This window comes from Aythya marila (assembly GCF_965140915.1).
Source record: "Aythya marila genome assembly, chromosome: 12".
Taxonomy (NCBI): domain Eukaryota; kingdom Metazoa; phylum Chordata; class Aves; order Anseriformes; family Anatidae; genus Aythya; species Aythya marila.
Genome location: NC_139053.1, coordinates 1,654,136 through 1,672,204, shown reverse-complemented (window position 1 = coordinate 1,672,204; position 18,069 = coordinate 1,654,136). Strand labels below are relative to the sequence as shown.

At 40.0% G+C, this 18,069-nt stretch overlaps 1 protein-coding gene across 3 annotated transcripts in view; it reads left to right on the top strand.

Moving 5' to 3' along the window:
* Nucleotides 1-18,069, top strand: part of ZNF536 (zinc finger protein 536) — a 350,265-nt gene that overhangs the window by 35,756 nt on the left and 296,440 nt on the right. The gene's annotated exons all lie outside the window — the stretch shown is intronic.

Sequence of the window (18,069 nt, the reverse complement as noted above, 5' to 3'; positions counted from 1 at the left end):
GCTGCCCACTTTCTGCTCACCCACTTCTGCAGGAAGGGAAATGCTCCTGTCTCTATGCCCAAAGGCATGCTTTTTTTGTTGTTCTCATCATTGTTGTTGACAGTCATAGCAGGGTGATGCTCTCCTGGGAATTTCTGAGGCTGTGTGAATGAACAGAAGATCTAGGGTCATTGTAATGATCTTCACGTTCTTTTGCTGCTGCTTGAACTGGATATACCTAACTATTCTGCCTAAGAAGCAAGCCCTGTCCTCTTGTTGTCTCCTTATTTTTATTGTCTTTAGATGCATATTGATGTTCACCTGTCCAGATACCTTTACAGCTACTAATGAAAAAATACCTACATTAACAACATAGACACAAGTGCGCCTTGGGATGAATATATTATTTATAAAGACTTACCATCACACCCCTCACAGTTACATTTTATGCTGCTTGTGGGTGTACTCCTGTGTCTTGTTGGCAATGCAATTAGTTGCACTGTGGGAGATTCCCAGGTTCAAAGCCAGGCATGTAAAATCTATTTCACCCCTTTTTAATATGTTGGTCTTTTTGTAAATGAAAAAAAAAAAAAAATTAAAAAAATCATGACACCCCTTAACAAACAAAGCAGAATAACAATATTTGAGAAAATCTTACCAAGTCTTATCCAGCCTCTATTGCTGCTGCTTGTGTGTTACAGCTCAGCATAGTTGTACTAGACCAGTACTGCTCTGCAGGTGGAAGTGTGAGGGCCATTGAACACTTTGAGTTTTTCCAGTGGATCACAATTACAGAAACATCTGTGCTAAATAACTTTGTGCAGATGCACTGTGAAAATTCAGTGTTCAATAGCCCTCAACATTTCTAATTTCTTACTTGTGGTGGTGTAGTTTAGAAGTTGCACGTTGGGTTGCAGTATAAAGCATATTGGAAACATTTGTGAAGGGCATTTTTAGAATGCTTATGCTGCAGTGAAAGTACTCCCAAGCACTTTGTTTCTTTATTTAGAGTTATTCCATTAAAAATTGGACAAAATACATGTTAAGGATGCTGTTGATGTAATGCTGTATGAGAGTGCAGAGGTCTGGTATATCGTACGGAAAGAAGCTGAAAATCAAAATTTTGGGGAAAGTACTAAATTCAGGACATGAGGGAAACTTGGAAAAGCTAGGCTTTAAAAATATTGAATGCTACAGTGAGATCATACAATTTGAAAAAGTTGAATGCATATGCTTCCACAGGAAATGTACTCCCTACCTTCCGTTCTCTTTTATCTAGGTGCTCTCTATATTACAACAGCAGGAATGAACTAAAATCTTCAGGAATACAGAAACAGTTCTGTGAATACTTTGGGTGGTTCCAGGCTTATCTTCCATAAAACAGCTAAAAGATGTAAATGCAGGTAGTGTTTTGCTGCTGTTTTTTATGGGGCTAATTTAATTTTTAACACAATCCATGAAAATGCTTTAAACAGATCTTGATTTTAGTTTCAGCAGTGTCTACAATGGAGGAATGATTTGCTGGAATCTTGTTCAATGAGACATCCACTGAGGGACTTTTAATACTTTTCTCCTTCATCAGGATATCAATGAAATTGTCTGGACTGCAGCTGACTATATATTTCAAATTTAAGCCTAGTCTGTTGGGATAGGTGGCAAAGGGACAAGTCATGTGCTCAAAGTAGTGTGATATTTATCCTGTGTTCCTTGTAGGCTGAGCTTATCCCATATCGTGGCAGTCAGCCCAGCTCAGCAAAAGCCATTTCCACTTCATTTCTCAATGTCTGATTTTGCTTCCATTGAAGTTAATGGCAATACTCCCACCGTCTTCAAGTGTACAGGGATCAGATATTCAGAGAGGCTGGCTACACTTTCAGTGCTTTCATCTACTTGGAAGTCAAATTTTGTACTTAACTTCTTTTAATCTCTTGGAAAACTTAAGATTTACTTATTTTTCTCCCAACTATTTCCGTAGCCTAGTGTTATGTGTTTCTGTGATTTCACCTATTAGTGGGAACTTGTCATTAGTATTTTGTTTTGGTTCTTACAATAACTTTTACTTTAATGTGAGAAGAGAAATTTGTTTTTTATGATCAGATTTTGTTGTTGTACTCCAAATCATTGCAACCTTTCCATGGACATAGGCTCTTGTTAACAAAGGTCTTAAAATGACTAGCCATACATAACTATTTCTGTTAATGAAATACTTGGCTGCATTTATGGTCCATTCAGAAACAAGTATGAGTCTGATAGATACAAATATGTTTTTCAGTGTGGATTTACATACATTTATGGATTAGAATCAGGCATTCCTCCTTTTATAGTCAGTGTAGGTTTAACTAGGTTAAAAGGTTTTCTTGAATATTCATCCAGACATTTATTTTGAAATAAGCTTCTGGTTTAAGTTTTGCACAAATTAAAAAGTACATAAAAACTGGAGGAGGAGAAGAGAAGTGAGTTGAAAGAAATGAAGAACTAAGTATATTTAAGTTTTATGGCTTATAAACCTCCAAATTTCAGAGCTTTACAAAATTAAAAGGTTAGCTATGAATAAGCACAATCAAATCTTTTCTTTTGTCCATATTTAATTCAAATGAGATTGCTCCATACTGACTTCTAATGCTAAAAGGCCACCCATCATGGAATCCCTGCAGCCAATGAAGCAAGCAAGTGAATGCTTTCTTAAATGATGCTAATCAGTCCAGAGAGGCCTGCCCTCTATCCCCATCAGTATTCTGTAATTCAGATGTGCTGATAACCTGAAATTGAATGTGTCAGTATGCAGACACATGAAGAAAAAAGGAAACTAAAAGGCAAAAGAGACAGCTATAGAGACAATGCCTGTTTGATTTTTTTTTTTTTTTTTTACTTCCAAGTGAAGAATAAAAAGAATAGTTGGTAGTTCTTCTCAAATGCTTACTGAGAGCAGTACAAGAACATACAGAAAATTCATAAGTAGTCTAGACTCTCAGTTTCCTAACTGAGAGGGAATATTAAAAAATGAGAAAACAATGACAAAACACAAACCCTACTATCCAAAATAAAATACACTTTAAAAAGACGATTCTTACCCTTCCGATAGCTAGCAGGAGGACTCAGTTGTTATCTCTTACATGTCTTGTTTTTTTTTTTTTTTTTTTCCAACTTTAGATTTCAGCTGTTCTATATCACATCTGGTTTAAATTTTGAACAGACACTTCATGTCAGATGCAGATTTTCTTCCAAAGAGTGACATACGTTTGCTGTTGGTTTTAGACATAGTTGTATCAAAAATAGTTGTTTTTCTTTTTTTTACTTTTTTTTTTTTTTTTTTTACTTTAGTATAAAAATGATTTAACTTTCTGAAATAATTCTTGCAGAAACTTTGTGTCTAATTCTGGCCTGTTGTATCTGTGGAAGTGGCAGGCATATCTCTGAAGGCAGAATTAGGTCTTTTAAAATGTTCTGCTGTTTCTCATAGTGTACATTGATTGGAGGGGTTGCTTGAATTTGAATTTGGCCTGCTGGGTTTGGACTCTAGGACCCTCTTATTTCATATATTCAATTAAAAAAAAAAACAAAAAACAAAAACATTGGAATGTATGTTCCATAATTTATTGTGTACATGGTGTATAAGCTTAATTGCTTTTAAAGATATTAGCAATGGAAGATCTCTCCACTGACAGCTTCCGTCACAAGTTCATAGGACAGAAATGATGATAAAGGTCACACACAGATGAAAACTGGGATGCCAAGAGGAGAAGGTTTGTTAACCACATGGTGCTGATACAATTTTGTTACATGAATTGTAATTTGTGATGTATGGAAAACCATCTAGCTTTTTTCATTGGTGAGTCACAAAGGAAGTATGTCGGCATCTCCATTTAAAAATGGGAGACAGGGACATCCAGAATTAGGACAACTTGGAGTTAGTGAGTGGGTCACCTGGCCAAGCTGGGAAGTGAACATGGTCTCTTGACTGCAGCACTGTCTACTAGGGTGTGCTGTCGGCCTTGGTGCTCTTCCCAGGAGCTCATCTGTCCTCAGAGGTAGCAGCCATCAGACGTGCATGTGGAGCAGCTCCATGCATGCCAGTGGAGCAGCTGCCTCTTGAGCCTGGAGGGCTGCTTGGTGGCCATGGGCTCACCTGGCTCAGAGCATGTACATGAGTATGAGTATGTTCATGACAATGAATTAAAAAATAAGGGAACTGACTGAAAAAGTAACAGAAGTTCCCAGTTTGTACTCTGTATTTGTCATTCTGTCTACTATTACAAGGCACCTGCAGGACTTGCTTTAGGCAAATATAAGGTTACTATGGGATGGTAACCCTACCTATTGGAAAAGGTTACTCTTTTCCAATTCCAGATAATTATTAGTGTACTTCTCAGGTTGGACTGAAAGGGTTTTAACAGGCCTTGGTAACCAGTTTTTGCTTCCAGAGGATTTTGGTGTGCCCCCTCACATACTGTCTACGTCTATGCTGTCTAATGCCTATCACATGCTGAGAGAAGAGGAGCGAAGCTTCTGTAGCTCACCAGCTCTGCTCACCCCTTGGCTGGGTGCTTTCTGTTAAGCATAGCTGTGAGAAGGGTACCAGATTCCTCAAGGTTGATGGAGAGGTTCCTGTTGACTTGTGTGTGTATAGCCTAATGTTCCTGCCATTAGCCTGATTTTCAGTGTGCTGAGAACTGCAGCTTCTGTTAATCAGTGGGATCTAAGTGTAATTAGCATTTATGAAGGGACCATTCAGACGTGCTGCTGCCACGACTTTCCAAGTCTATTGATGGAATGGAAAGAGACCAAGAACCTCACCCTGTTCTCTGGTCCCTGTCTGCCACCAGGAGATTAGAAGGCTAGCCTGAACAGGATTAAAATGACATCCTGAATTTTAATTATTTATCTGTGCACTTTTTTATATCTTTTCATTGCTTGGATATTTTGTCTTATCTTAAAAATATTTATTTGAAATTGTCAGTGATCAAAGGCTTGGAAACAACAGAGCTGGATATGATTTTTTTTTTTTCTCTTTGGAGGAAATTGGAGTGTCAGGATAATTCTTGTGTATGCAAACATTACAAGATGAAACCAATCCAAACGTTACATCCTTAAACTTCATTGTAGAAGGTTAAAACTAATGTACATATATATGATTTACCTACTATGAGAATTCAAAGATATCTGGTATATCTTGTTTTTAATTCAAATTAACCAATTTTTACTTGATCATTTTATACACACATGCACACACACGCTCCCTCACAAACACACATCTGTGTGCTGAATTGATAAAGAAAGAACTCTGGTTAAATAATCCACTTTTGTCTGACAACGGAATCAGTTATAGAGGTGCAAATATGCAGAAAGCTATTTGGAAATGCATCCTCGTAGTTGTCAGGTTTTATTATGCAGGAAGGTGTCATGTTTGTTACGAAGCTGAGTGCAGATGGCAGAGTGGAAGAAATGGATCACTAATTTTAACAATGATTAATGAACAGAGATAGAAAATGAATTACATTGGACTATCGGAGGCAAGAAATATTTTTGAGAAAATTTTGACTCATCTGCTGTGCTGTTCTCTGTAAATTATTTTCTGAAATTCTATATGTTGTCAACAGTTGACTGCATTTTCCATTATTGTCTATTTCTGTTCTTAAGTACTTTTGTGTTATTACGGATACATAATTTCAAAATATCAATACATTCCTGATTACTTAGAGAAAATATATGTAACTATATGAATGTTCCAAAGGCTTGGCCACAAATGTCCTGTTTTATAGTACTTCCTCATTCTTCACCATTTTATCACTACATTAGCAATATTTAGTTAATTTTTTTTTTTTTCCTAATACAAGGAGGTAGTTGGGGCAGAGAGTGTTCGGTGTTCAGAAACTAAGGAAAAACATAGACACAAAGTTAACAATAAAAGGCAGCCAAGTGGGTTAGCATGGTTTTAAGCTTACTGTGCTGATTCCACTATTTGTGATTTCACAGTCTAACCGGGAAAAACATACACACAGCTGCTTTTTAAATTGCTGCCACCCACGTGCTCCCCTGCTTCACTATAAACTCAGTTGGCGCACATGTCCTCCCTGTGCCTCCGCACACACTCCATGCCTGTTCTTGCACATCCCTGGTGACAGAGGGAAAACGAAAGTTGCCACCAAGATAAAATTTGTTGTTTATCCTTGTTTTACAACTTGCTGCAGTGTGCTGTCTCCCCAGCTAACCATGGTGCCTTGCACTTCTGATGTGAGGGCTGGGGGACTCGGCCATCCTCACAGGAGGATTAGTTCTGCTTGGAAGAACTGTGCTCGCACCACCTTCACTCCAATATTAAAATACATATTAAAAAAGAAAAGAAGTGTGGTGACTGAAATGGAATTAAGTATTTCCATTGTCGATTGTGCAGTGGTCTAGAAGTTGAAGTACAGCAGGGCCAAAGGCTGGTTAGCTCTTTGGCGGTGTGAGGTGTTTGCAGGGGCCTGACAGGAGGCCTGGGGCCTGTGTGGTGAGGGTGCAGGGCCTGGCACCTGCTGTGCCACCACTCCTGTCAGACTGCCCAGGAACACAGGAACCCGTGTGGTCAGGAAAACAATCGCCTTTGTGGTTTTGGAGAGCTGTCTGGCAAATGTGCCCCCTGGATCCCTGCAGATGGCATCATGCTGAATCTCTCCTCTGGTCTCCAGAGACTTTGCAGGCTCCAGAGCAGGGTGGTCACCTGCAGTCTAGCCATGGGCATTGGAAGGTAGACACACTTGTCCTGCGTCTCTGGAGTGTCTGTGTTGTTCTGGCTATTGTAATGCTGGTTGGCTTTGGTTATTCATTGACGATGCTGGTTAATTGCATTGCTACTACCTCAAACTACAGGCTAAGCGAAGCTAAGACCTCTTCAACAGATTTTGTTGCAGGCAGGGAAGTGTACCTGTTCACATTTGATCTGAATTTGGCCTGTCACATTCCATTAACCATGTGGGGTAGGTGACTCTACTTCACTCCATTGTGGTGACCTCCTCCTGTTTGATGCTTTATGTTACCACAGTTGTCTGTACTTTCTGGTGTTTAAGGACCTGATCCTTTTACTTGTGCGAAGAGCTCATTCAAGAAAACTCATTGATTTCAAGGAGACTGTCTGTGTGCAAAAGGAGCACTTTGCAGGATTTGGTCTTAGGCAAGCAGCTTTATTGTTAGAGAGTACCCACTTCTCTGTATGCAGAATAATTCTAAAGATTGCTTGTTGTTCTGTAAAAGAAAACAGTAATTCTGGAGGTAGGTAAAAATATTAAATAACTTTGCAGAAAATAAATCACTTCTGTGGAAAGTGTACAACTTCAGGCTATGGTAGGACATGTTGGGGTTATGAGCAAATGGCAGTTCCACATCCATTGCCTTTTTGAAAAGTGCTGACGATATAGTTGCTGCTAAGTGTATGGCAGTTGTGATTTTAACTTCAGAAGCTGCAGGGGAAATATTGTTTGAGAACTTCAGGCTCAAGCTTCCACAAGATTTATTCATAAATGCAGGTATATAAGATGCTCAGGAATTATCAACTCTACCTAAATTGTGCTTACATTTGCACAAATACTTGAAAAATGTTCTTCAAAATATATCAGGGAAGACTCTCCTGTAGTGTTTTGGTTCTTGGAATAAATAAACTGACTCAGAATAATCGTAACTTTATCATTGGTTTGCATCTGTGACCAAGCTTTATGATTTCTTCCATATTCTGTTTCAAGATGTGCTGTAATCTTGCTAGAAATTGTTAAGATAAAATTTTAAGTGACTTTATGAATGACTCTAACTCTAGTGCTTTGCATGTAATTATGGTCCTGATGGGAACATACTTTAGAAAAACAACTACTGGAACAATAGAAGCCCTGCTCAGGTTACATAGCATATGCTAAACACAGAGAAAACATACACAGTGCTTTAGTGAACAAGGCAGGGAAATGCTCCTGGGAGCCAATCTAGAATGTGACTTAAGGCAAGTGTGGCTTTTTGTGTCTGTTTCTTTTGGCAAACTAGTAAAGTGGTTACTTCGTGGTGGCTGGAATTCCCTCTTAAGCCCCTGAGGTTGCTGTGCATGTACAGAGACTTGTACCTAGACCTCTTGAGGTAGGGTAGGTGTTAACAGGGGTGGCATCCACAGCTTTGAGACATCAGTACTGCGCTTGTACGCTTCTCTTCTGCCTTGTCCTCACATATGCGTGGGGAGATGGAACGTGGACAGATGTACACCAGAAATAATGAGGCTTTGGCAAACCTCTGCTGCTACTACAGCAGTACTATTTTTCCACCTCAGTAATGAAAAGTTAAAATGCTATATATATATATTTTTACGGAATCAATATATATGTAACGAAGTGTCCGTGTGATCAATGTGCCGACTTAGGTTTTCAAAATTTCCTGTTTGGTAGTATAGTTGTACTTGTATATAAAGACATGGCTTTGTACCTATCGAGACATGTTATTTAACTGAACATTGGAAGCATTGCAGACATGAGGGTATGGGTGTCACTAAAAATCCTCTGTGGTCTTTCTTAGACCTCAAGTGGCTCCTCTTAATTTCTTAAGGCATCTTATTAGTTGAAGCTAATGCAAGTAACCTTAACTAAATTTTGCTTCACTGTTCTATAAAAAGAAGGAAGCACAATTTAAAAAAAAAAAAAAAAAAAAAAAAAAAAAGAGAGAGAGAGAGATTTTGAAACATTAGTTCTGTTAGTGTGATGTGCATGCAGCACTGCAAAATGCTTGCGGGACTGACCTCTTAGTTTTCACCATTACTTTGGCTTAGCTTAGCTCAAATACTTGAGCAGAGGAGCTGGGTCTGTTGACATTTCTGTTCAAGTAGTTTTTTCTTGTTTTACTCTGTGTGCAGTACTGTATGTTTTAGAACATTTAGTATATTTGCATAATATATGCACCTTTTTTTGCATGTATATATACACACACACACACACAATATATATAATATTAATACTGATATGAGCTATACCATGATCTAGAGGATATCTAGGAGGCCTGTCATACTTCTGTTACTTCAGGTAAATAACTGATTGACCTTTGTGGTGTGCTGATACTTCACTAATCAGAACCTGAAATCTGTATAACAACACTTCATTTACTTGATAGACAAAAGAACAATTGCACTTGAAGTAATGTGATTTCTAAATAGACACTGCCTGTCAAAAATAAATGCATTAGAAGTAAAATGTAGCTCAAGGAGACAATTAGCAAACAGAGGTGACACTGTAAACAGGTGCACCCATTATTCCCAAAGCTTGTGGCAATATATTCACATCTTTTAGACTGATGGAAGATCATGTGACAGTTTGGTGAATTATCTATCTGTATCATCTGACTGATGAAGCCTGCTGCAGTTGCAGATCATTTAAAAATGCATCTCACAAATTACATGGTAGCTGGGAAAAAATGCAGGTTTTCTCGAACAATGCCTTTCTAAAGCTATGTGCTGGAATACCTAATTTTTCTTTGAAAGGATGTAGACCGTTTCATTATGCTATGTATACAGTCAGTTAAGGTTGTTCAAATTCATTACAATGTTTGTTAATCTATAAAACATTTTCTATTCTGGTTTTAGTGACATTGAATATTTTTTTATGTGCTATTTCTGAATCATTTTTTCCCTATGAGCTGAAAGGGAATAACACATTTTTTATATAGACTTCTTAAATCACTACTTATCAAGGAAGATTTGAGATGAGAACAGTTGACCTACATCTTTTTGTGGGTTATTGGATTTTTTTTTCTACATAGAAAATGTAAAACAAACAAAAAAGAGGGAGTTTGTTTATAGATTCTTTCTTTACTAGGCTGTGATGAGAGCAGTATCACTTATGAAATGTCCTCTTATGTGATGTGGTGAAAACTGCCTCAGATGGTGTTTTGTAATTTGATGCACTAACAAGATAGCTTGGGAAAATGCATTTTTCATTTCTATCATTTCATAAGTATTTTATATTTTCTTCTCTTTAAGTCTGTGAACTGATGATTGTTTCAGTAGAAGTAGAGCTCAGTTGTGTATCAATGGGTAGTTGTTCCTGATGACAATGAGGGTCTAACAGGACACCCTTATAACTTGAACATATATTTATATATGTATATATATTTTATTGCTACCAACCCCAATTAAAGTTATGATTTGAGGCACTCCTATGGAACCAGACATATCATAAAAATGACTTTTATTGTTTGGCACATACCAGTTTCCAACAGGTGCTGCTGAGATGCCCCTGGATAAGCTGAAATTTTTGGTTTCCCTATACTTTTCCATGCTGAAGTCTTGCAGGCAACACCCATCCCTAACTGTGTTAAAGAAAAACGTTTAAATCTTCCAAGCAATTGATAGTCAGTTTGCTTTGTCCTTCAAGTCTTGTAACTTCTGCTTTTAATTGTACATACAAGTGCTACAAACCCAGGACATTAACTGAGTTGAAATAGTCCTGCAGATCTTCAGAAGAGTCTAAGGTTGATATTTTGGGGTTTTTCACAAGAACCTTATTTTGTGTGAATGAAGAATTGGCTCACGGAGTATTTTAAATGGTGTTGAGGCTGGGTTGCTCATGTATGCTGTCCCAAGCTTGAGTATTAATGTAGGTGTTAGCACAAAGGTTGCATCTTACCTCCTTCACCTTTGGTACCAAGTCAGTGTTGGGTGCTGGTACTCTTGAAGTAACATGTTTATCAGGAACCTCCCTATGCTGCCTGTAAGGGGGTGGCTGATTTTGGGAGGAGGCTGCTTTCAATGGCCCCCTCTCAGAATTGGCTGAAGGGGCTTGTCCTCCATGTTAGGACAGGCGCAAGGGGAAGGATGAAGGATGTGCATAAGGTGAGCCCTGCTGCTGGACACAGCTGCTGCTATTTCCTTGGGACATCTGGGCAGCGGGCAAAAATTAATATGGCCTTCATCAGTGGGGATATGCTGCTGCACACTGTGCTATTTGAGAGGGGGAAGCTTTTGCTGTTAGTAATTGTCTGTTTTGTTTTGGGGAAGCTTTTGCTGTTAGTAATTGTCTGTTTTGTTTTTTACTGGTTGCTCCTATGTCATCTTCAGCCTGTATTTACCTGTTTAGATGTGGTTTCCTTTGCTTCAGAGAAGTGTGGTGTGCTTAAATCAGAGCCGAATTTGGATTAGGGTGGTTCCTGCCTGGGGGTTCTCTGATAAACTGCTTTTGAATTGGAACGTGCCAATTTTGACTATTTTTATGTCAACAATGACGATTAGGATAGAATTTCTAATCAAATGGGTGGAAGGTGAAGGACCTGTGCTATCTGTGAGGCTGTTGGTTCATGTGCTTGGCTGGGGGGAGTTCAAGCCTGAAGCCTGATCGGCTTTTCAGATGTGGCCTTGCATAAGGAGGATTTTCTGGGCAGGGAATACTGAACTATGTTATTCAGGTGGAGTAGCTCCAAGGTGAGGGGCCACAGGTGGGTGTGCTCGGCTGGGATGGGAGGTGGAGGGTGTGGGATGCCAGGGACCTCGGCTTTGCTCTGCTGTGAATTTGGCTGTCCTGGGGCAGTGGTGGGTGGGGAGGGAGAGGAACAGGAGGGATGCCTGCTTTTCATGGAATTCTTCAGAAGATTGTGATTTTTCTGGAATGTAAGGGAGAAAATAAAAATCTTAAACTTTTGTAGGGCTGGAATATGTTTCTGGCCCTTATCTATCCAGCCTTACCCACAGATATATATTTTTTTCCTTTGCTTATATTTTTCTTTAATGAGTTAAGCCCTCAAAATGCTTTATTTCATACTCAAAGTGATATTTTAACATATATTTGCCTGAAAATATGACACATATACTGGTTTTAATGAGGGCCTTATTTTATATTTATATATATATATAAAAGCATCTACTGAATAAAATACAAGATATTTTCACCTAAATGTTGTGTAAGTTATTCAGGAAGAGGTACCTTTGAGGGAGTTCAGCTTGCTGCTGCCTGGAGCATGCCCGGTCTCTGGGTAACTGTAGGGCTTCTCTTCCACTTGCTAGCACCACAGCTTCTCCGCAGGCTGGCGGAGGAGCCTGTCCCCCAGCTGCCTTGCCCAGCCTTCACCAACTAGAAAATATTTCGGATGTTGATGTCCTCAGCTAACAAGCCTTGACATGCCATCCTGCCCACTTTGATACCAGCCACGCAGCAGCTGCAGGCATTGGCGGGTGTAGGGTAGGAGCCTTCGTTAGCAGCACTTGGGGGCCTTTGCCGTAGCATTAGCACGTATAATGTAGAGTTAAATTTGGGTTTTCTTGGCAAGGGTTAATAATCAATGTAGATCTTAACAAAGGAGATGCTGCCTTATTATACTGTGAAACTTTTTTTCTTAACTGTCAGTGAAGCAGTACTAATTATTACTCCAGTGTAAATGAGGTCATTTCCTATTAAGAGAACAAAATGCTTAGCCTTGCCTTGCCAATTCATACCATCTATTTTTCACACATACCCAGCTTCTTGGAATTTTTTTCAAATTTTGATAAAATCCATTCATTTGTATTAGAAAAGTGTAAACCATTGCAATAATAGTTGTCCATTATTATCCAGATGAGCTTTTGTAATGTGTGGGTTGTTTGAATACCATGTGTTAGCTACGGAACAATTAGCCAGCTGAATGGTTCTTTAAAACAATCAGATACTTTTATCTCACTGAAAAAATACATTCCTTGGAAGTGTACTGTTTAACAGTAAATTCTGAGGAACATTAAACTCTCATTGCAAGTGGTACTTTAGGATATATGTTGATCAAGGACAAAAAGACATCGAAATATCTTGTCTCCGTGTTTTCATTTTTTTTTTTTTTATGCAAGCAAAAAGATTTAAGGAATATTGTAGCAAACAAAGGGTAATTGTTTTAGCCCAGATGTTGCTTTTGCACAACAAGCAGGTTACAATGTTCCCACAGAGCTGATGAGCCCAATCAGTGAAATGATTAAAAATTGATTTTGTCCCTGTAATTACAGTATGTAAACTACTTAGCTTGGATTGCAAAGGAAGTGATTTTCTAATTACGTATATACTCTGGTGTCTAATGATTGGTTTTTTGAAGTAATGAAGAGAGAGCCCTAACGACTCCTTGGTGCTCTGTTGTTTAAGAAAGACCATCTTTAGAGTAAGCAGCAACAGACAAAGAGTTTAAATTGAATTTTCAACACTGTTAATGTGCACATGGATTTGTTTATTAAAGAGACAGTAGCGTAATTTGATTGGTTGAGAAAACCATGGCTTTTTTATTATTTAATATATTAGGAGGCGTGTGTCATGGTATAGGCACAGAGGTGATGGAAACCTTTTTTTTTGTACTACTTTAAATTCATAATGTTTTCTTATAACTCACTCAGTCAGATTGCTACAAATGTCTGTTCATCCCATGTATCCAGAAAACCCAGAGGAAGAAAGAGCAGGTAGCAGATTTTCTTCCTGTTGAGGGTATTTTTCATATTGGTGGAAAGTAAGTTTAGGATGTCTGAGGAGTGCCTAATCAGCCGGCCGGCTTACCTTTTGTGTTTTTAACCAAAGCTTTCGGAGGGACAAAGTCCAGGTGAAGACCCCCCCAGGCACTCAGGGGTGTCACAGGATGGGGGTTCAGGCATGAGGAGTCCAGTGCCAGGCCCTGGGGCTGTCCTGGGGGCTGGGCTGTGGGGTAGCCCCAGGAGCACCCTACCCTCAGCACAGCAGGTCCTGGCGAGGAGGGAGGGCAGGAGCTGCCCACCCTGGGGCTAGAGTAACCTCAGGCCTGCAGCCGCCTTACTGCTATGGAGTGCATGCAGTGAGGAGGGGGCTCCTCGCTCGGCTCTGGGCAAGGCTTTCACCCAGTGTCCCATTGTCGGAGAATGGTGCAGCCCTGGCTGTGTGCACAGCTCCTGCTGATGCCAGTGGGAGCATGGTGCTGGTTCACTGGGCACCGTGTGGGCCCCCTGGGTCCAGGTCAGACCCCATTCCGAATTAATGGCTGCAAGCACCAAATCACAGCTAAACCACGCTTACCACCAGTGGTACAGATATCATTTGCTAGTTTGCAGCAAGGCCTGACCCAATGGCCACGAGGCCTAGCAGTGCCTGACAGCTTCCAGGGCTGTTTGGTCAGGCCCAAACATGAAGGGCAGGAGCAGCACCGTGCTGAAGCAAGTGATCAGTTTTACAACTGATAGCTAGCCCTAGTGGGGGCAGCTCAATGGTGTTACTAGTGCCAACGAACAGAGCAAGGTGGAAGCTGAGCAAAACAAGTGCGTACTGGGTTGTTTGAAGTACCAATGTGCATAGAAAAGCCTAAGGAGCTGAAAAGGGTTGCCTCTCAGATAAAACATTTTTGCAAACCCCTTGGCTCCCCAGAAGTCAAAATCATGTGTATCCCTGTCCTGTTCTCTTTGCTGGCAGGAGGGAAAATGAGAGTGGCAGTTTGTTGCATGATTGTGGTGATGTAAATAAGCTCTCGTGAAAGGAGGTTGGATTAAACACTGCAGGTTTGCCAGAAGATGTGTGCAAATCCTGCCATGGTGAGATAGTCATTTAAAAAAAAAAAAAAAAAATGGTGAACCTAAATTATAAACCTCTTATTTACAGGTAGGCTGTTTCAAGCGCTGGAGATCCCTGTGTGCTGGGGCAGGAAGGCGTGATCCCGGTGCAGGAGAGACAATAGCATGTCTCGGATGTGGCCAGGCTGGCCACAGGGGCATGGCTTGAACCCATGCACTGTCCTGAGAAACGTGCCATCAGGTCTTGTGTTTTTAGTGAACAACAGAAAAATACAGACTTATCCCAGCATCCTGCTCTGGGGACTGTTGTTCTCTCTTCGTTTATGCATCAAACTCACAGAGGAGTAAATGGACCCATAAGGCCCCACAGCTCCTGTCCCACATGTGGCAGGTGCAGCACTTACACAGAAGCCAGGGCAGGCTGTCCTGTGAGGCCACTTGCTGTGCATGTTGTGTCACCGATGCTTCTGCCCAGCCCATTGGTCTGTCGTGGCAGCCTTGCTGTGCCTAGGGCAGCTACACAGCAGTGCTTCAAGAACCCCTCCAAAAGCAGCTGATAGGGAGCAATTAGTTAAGCATGACACCTCATTCCATCAAAACTTGTGCCTTGTTCCCAGAGGGTCCCAGCCTTGTCCCCTTGAGATTAGCAAGAGTTTGGTCATTGAGTTTAACGAGGATGGTGCTGAGAGCTTCACGACAAAGCCTTTGCAGCCTCAGTATTTGGGAAAGAGTGATGTGGTTCTCTGAGTCTGCACTCAAGCACCTGTTTTCCCTTGCTGTGTGTTAGGTTTCTGGCCGTAACCTGCAGAAATTACTCAGCGATGGGTTGAGGTTGCTCATTTAAAGTAATGAGCTACTTAAGTTTAAGAATGAACAAAAATTATGCCTCACAAGTACTTTTATGCAATCCTCTCTCTGAAGGCCTGTGGGGTTTCTTGGTCTCAGGGGAGGGCAGAAGTGGGGCAGTGACGGGGACTGTGGGTGGCAGGCTGTCTCACGGAGCCCGGTGCAGCTGTGCAGGAATGTGAGTGCAGTAGGTGTTACTGTGAGAAATTTGTCTTTAGTGGCTTGCAGGGCCACTTTTTTTGGTGCCAGCAAATGTGTTAGACACTAGTAAACTGGCCCAATTTGACCTTAGTGGAACTATCCTAATTTGTTTTCATGCAGCTTGCTGCCTGTACCTTTAAAATATCTCCTTTACATAGTCAGTGTCAAATGTGTTAGAATAATATTAGCACAGGTAAGTAAAATATCTTTTTATAAGGTTTTAAATCATTTCTGCTACAGTTTAATGTGTAAAGCTACAGATTTTCCCAATTTGTTCATAGGGTTATGTATCACAGACCTTAAATCATTTAAGGTTTTAAACCTGAGGGGTTCACTCACAGTCATGAACTGGAAAGCAGATTGCAAGAGACATTGACATGCTGATCAATGACATGAAGCCTCCAAACAAATCAGTACAGGACTTTAAGAGATGAAGCTGTACTGTGTTCTGTCTGTCATCAGAATTTATAAAGCATCTTAGTGAAAGCCCCTTGAGAATCATTCTTAGAATTTTGCAAGTCATGAGTGTGTATGTAAAATCTTTTTTTTTATTATTATTTTTTTTATTTTAAACACAAGTAGCCTTGTAATAGCATAGTAAAAATGTAGTCTACAATGTCAGCGTAGGTGTACTAAGAACCTGTTTAGTGAGATAACATCTTTTCCAAACCCAACAGCTTATTATCTTCTTTGTTTCTATTCCTTGGCTTTCTTACTTTGAATGAGCTGCAAGTAAACACTAAAACAGGTGTATCTTGAGGTTTTAAGACATCAACAGCAGCAGAGATTCCAGACAAACAAGCTGTCACTGTTTTTAGACACCGTGGAATTGAAAACATTGGATGGGACCTGTGTTTATATATAGCAGCTCAGGAATTTGCTTTTTCTGTGTATCCAGAGATTGTAACCAAAATTCACTTATTTGAATTCTGACAAAGTATGGGCCTGTGTAAGTGGAACCTGAATCCTCTCTAGATATGGTTTTGTGTTTGGAAAAAAGAAATCTGATGACAAATTTTTTTTTAACCATTTCCAAAAGGTTTTTGCTCTGTCCAGCCAGTGCTGTAGGTGCTTGCCTTGGCTGCCCACTGGTTTGGTTCTGGTGGAGCTGGCTGTGCCTGTGGGAAGTGGAGCAGCAGCACAGAGCTGGGGTTTGTACTCAGTGCCCAGCAAGGCCAGCACTGTCAAACATGTAGCAAGAAGCTAGGCTTTGCCTTTTAGGGTTATTAATTCAACTATAAAACCAGAGACAATTGGCATGTAAAAGAAAACCAGGCACAAGGAGAGAGCAAAAAAGAATTGTGTTCCTATGCTTGAGAAACAGTGGTGATGGCAAACCAGATGTCTACTGTTGAATTTTTGGCAGTTAACTGTGGAAATGTGAGTTTTAAATGAGGGGTTTGAAGCTTTTACTGGGGTAATTCTTCTATGTGAGAGAAGTTCTATGGCAGAATTATCACTTGGAAAGCATTTCAAAGAGTGTGATAGAGAGTGGCTTAATCTGCAACTGAGCGGGAAGGAGTGGGGATTAGGGAACATCGTGGTAGACAATTGAAATGAAAACAAGTAGCATGTGTTTGGTGTGGTGGAGAAGCCAAGGAATGAGTAGAGGAGATGGCATGGACAAAGTGGGATATTTTGCAGTAATATTTTGCATTACTGCATTATTACTGCATTACTGTATTATTGTATGTAGTCAGGATAAGGTGGGGCATAGGAAGATCTTAGAGGATTCATGGAAGTGTTTCATCAGCATTGCACTAGCGGAGGTCTATGCTGCTTAGTAGGGAACTCCTAATTTACAGAACTATTTAATATTGTTATGGTCATCAATAGCAGTCCTCAGAATTGTTGTTTATCCTTCAAGTCAACAAATGGCATTGCCCAGCAGTGTGGTCCTGTCAGTGCTGACCAAGTTAAATCAAATACAATAAAATGGCTGAGCTCTTAATCATGTCCCACAGATGGTAAGGATACAGTTCTGCACATGCTGATAGCTGCAGCCAGCCACTGGGGCTCTGCAGAGAAGTCAGCACTTCTCTGGGTGAGCGGTATTTGTGAGGTGAAGCCCTAAGGCTGTGCTGCTTGAACTGGGGTTTCAGAACCAGACTCAGATGTATGAAATAGTTTGGTTGATGTAGATGTACAAAGTGTATTATTTGGAAATGACCTTTAATTTCATTTGCTAGACACACATAGGAACAGACATGGTTAGAATTCTCAGTCATAAATTCTTCAGATTATAGCTTTAGTCCAATGAACTTTATTTTGCTCTAAGAACGCCCTTTGTTTTTGTTTCTATTTTGCTTACTAATGTAATGGCCCTAAATTCACTGCTGACAAATATCTTGGAAGTATTCTGGCTTGGCTTTTACTGCTGGCTCTTATCTCTTTTAAGTGGGGTTTATTAGATGAGATCATCTACAAAGGACTAATTTCTGTTATAAAATGGAATTAAAAAAAAAAGTAAAAATACAATTAGTAGCTGTTCTCTTTTTACTCAGTTCGCAAGATTAGAATATCAATGTCAAAAAGAATAACTGGGTTTCTGGAGTATGCTATGCAACTTTTATTTT